This window comes from Crocuta crocuta, unplaced genomic scaffold, assembly GCF_008692635.1.
Source record: "Crocuta crocuta isolate KB4526 unplaced genomic scaffold, BGI_CrCroc_1.0 scaffold724, whole genome shotgun sequence".
Lineage (NCBI taxonomy): Eukaryota > Metazoa > Chordata > Mammalia > Carnivora > Hyaenidae > Crocuta > Crocuta crocuta.
Window position 1 is genome coordinate 1,135,024 of NW_027532430.1, and position 3,340 is coordinate 1,138,363.

Genomic DNA, 3,340 nt, shown 5'->3' on the forward strand with positions numbered 1-3,340 from the left:
AAAAATTGCCATTGGGAGGATATTAAAGGATATTTCTAATTTTTATACCTATAATTCTTATATTTAGCTATAATTTTAAAGCACAAGCAGAGTATTACTAAAACACTGTGGTAAGAAATCCACACAATTTTTTTCAGAAATATACTCTAAGTATTTTAAAAGAACCAAGTTATGTTAACATTTCTTTCTTTTCTGTACATAAACTGGAGGTCCCATGAAGTGAATGTCTGAAAAGAAGCAAATTGAAAAGGACAAAAAGAGTTGCTTACAGCTACCTTTTGAATATTCATGGTCATGGGGCGCCCGGGTGGCTTAGTCGGTTAAGCGTCTGACTTTCGCTCAGGTCATGATCTCGCGGTTCGTGGGTTCGAGCCCCGCCTCGGGCTCTGTGCTGACTGCCAGCTCAGAGCCTGGAGCCTGTTTCAGTCTGTGACTCCCTCTCTCTCTGACCCTCCCCTGCTCACGCTGTCTCTCTCTCTCTCTCTCCTAGAAATAAATAAAAATCATTAAAAAAAAATTTTTTTTTGAATATTCATGGTCATTTAGTTTAGGTATGAAACATGAGGTAAATTCTATTTTATTAACATCCATACAATTTAAATGGTTTAACAACATTATCATCTGAATAGCTGGCTCTTATTAGGCCATATTTGGAAATGACTGTAAGAACTAAAGAGACTAGATGTGAGGGGCCTAGGTGGCTCAGTTGTTTGAGCATTCAACTCTTGATTTCAGTTCAGGTCGTGATCCAAGGGTTGTGAAATAGAGCCCCAGGCTGGGCTGTATACTGGGCATGGAGACTGCTTAATATTCTTTCTCTCTCTTTCTCTCTCTCTCCCTCTGCCCCTCTCACACACTTCTGTGCTCTCTCTCTCTCTGTTCGAAATACAAAAAAAGAGGCTGGATGTAAGTATTACCATGAAGTATGCATGAAACCTCCAAAAGCTTGCCAAATTCATGGTCAAAAAGAGCCTAGAAGAAGAGCACAGAGATAAACTGCCATTTTCATCACATAACAACATGTTATGCACATGACTTGCCATTGATGTTGATCATCTGGCTATAGCAGGGTTTTTCATGTTCCTCCAATGTAAGGTTTATTCTCCTGCTTAACCGCTTTTATAACTACTCTTTGGAAAGAAAACATTCTGCACAGTCCACACTTAAAGAGTTGGAAGTTATACTCCACTACCCTTGAGAATGGTGAACACACTTAACTTATTTGGAATCCTTCTGTATGAAAGATTTGTGTCTTTTCCCCTATTTATATGTTCAAACATTTATTTATCAGTATGAACTTAGGAATATTTATTTTAAACCTTGGGTTATAATCCAATAGTGCTTTATTTACTTTTTGCTAAAACTGTTCCAGGTTTGGCCACTGGGGGCTTTCAGTTGGCTGCCATATCCCTTTGACTTACACTCATCATTGTGAATTGTGCTGTTTTTATTTTTGAGTACTTCCTTACGTTTCTAGTGCTAGAGAGGCTTCAGGTTCATCTTGCATGTTTCCTGCCCCAGTAGTTGTGTATATATTAATCCCTTCAAAATAATTTATACCTGGGGCGCCTGGGTGGCTTAGTCGGTTAAGCGTCCGACTTTCCGACTTTCGCTTAGGTCATGATCTCGCGGTTTTTGGGTTCGAGCCCCGCGTCGGGCTCTGTGCTGACTGCCAGCTCGGAGCCTGGAGCCTGTTTCAGTCTGTGACTCCCTCTCTCTCTGACCCTCCCCTGCTCGTGCTGTCTCTCTCTCTCTCTCCTAGAAATAAATAAAACATAAAAAAAATAAAAAATAAAAAAAAAGAATCGAGAAAGTAAGACAAATTCAGGCACTAGTAACAAGATAGTCTTAATAGGATTTGGTCTTTCTATGTATGCATAGTTAGAAAGTATATATATCTGAGAGATTTCTTACCACTGTTTTGAATTATTATCTATCTGTATTGTGATTACCACCCCAAAAGAATTTCCAACTGAGATCTTCATCCCCATCTCAATATATATATGGCATGAGTTACCTGCATTTTAATAACTCAAAAGCATCTCAGATTTAATATATTCAAAACTCAAAAATATTTTACCCCACAAATTTCTTCTTCTGATTTCTATATCAGAGAATCTCACCAATATCTCCAAAGTTGATGAAGTAGAAAGCTGAAGGATGATAGATCCTTAATGTAACATCCTCTTCCCCTAACTATGCCTATGTAGAAGGACAAAGTCTTATTAAGTAAGATTATCTTGTTACTATTCCCTGAATTTGTCCTGTTCTCTCCATTTGTGGCAATACGACTTTAGTAAAAATAATCATAATTCTTTTGTAAATTTCAATGAAATAGTCTTATATTTGACCAACTTGTGCCTGTCCCTTACCAAACCATTCTAGGTTAAAGCTTGAGAAAAGCAGTAAAACCAACCAGTTCTCATCAAAGAGCTTTATTTCTCCTGTGTATAACACCATCCTAAGGTAAGGATGGGAAACATGAAAATTCCTTCACCTAGGAGCCTCTGGGTGGCTCATCGGTTAAGTGTCCGACTTCAGCTCATGTAGTGATCTCACAGTTCATGGGTTCGAGCCCCACGTTGGGCTATGTGCTGACAGCCAGCTCAGAGACTGGAGCCTGTTTCAAATTCTGTGTCTCCGTCTCTCTCTGACTCTCCCCTGTTCACTCTCTCTCTCTCTCTCAGAAATCAATAAAGCATTAAAAAAAAATCGTTCACCTAAAACAATATTTCACCCACATCTTTACAAAACTTTATAAATTATGTGCTCATGATTTTTGTACTTTTTAAAAATATTTATTTTGAGGGGGGAGGGGCAGAGTAAATAAACTTAAAAAAAAGAAAATGAAAATATTCACAGTTCTACGTCTGTGAGAATTGCAATTTGCCAATCTTGAGACACATGAGAGAAGAGACACATATACGTGCTCTGTATGAGCCCTGGCAACCTTCTTAATCTCTTTCAGCACGCCACACAGCTGTTTACATCTGGACTGTTGTCCTGTGATTTCCCATGTCTGGAATTCTTCCTCCAAACACACAAATTCTCTCTTCCATCTTTATGTTGATTTTGAAATACTGCCTTCTCTATAAGCTTCCCTGATCACCTCTACTTAAAATTTCAGTTCCACTTCCATCCCTTTTTCTATCTATACTACTTACCTTCCTTATTTTTCTACATACTAGTAACCATCTAATATATTATATATATTTCCTCTTTATTTGTTTACTACTTACCTACTCTAGTATATGATCCCTTTAGATTGCAGATTGATTGAATGGTTTGGTCACTACTATATCCCTAGAGTTTAGACAATGATTTGTTGAATGGTAAATAC

General features: G+C 37.9%; 1 non-coding gene across 1 annotated transcript; it reads left to right on the forward strand.

Annotated features, from left to right (window-relative positions):
* The first annotated feature begins 301 nt into the window (after nucleotides 1-301).
* TRNAE-UUC (transfer RNA glutamic acid (anticodon UUC)) lies at nucleotides 302-386 on the forward strand. Its single transcript has one exon. It is a non-coding gene; the product is annotated as a tRNA-Glu (tRNA).
* Nucleotides 387-3,340: the final 2,954 nt, after the last annotated feature.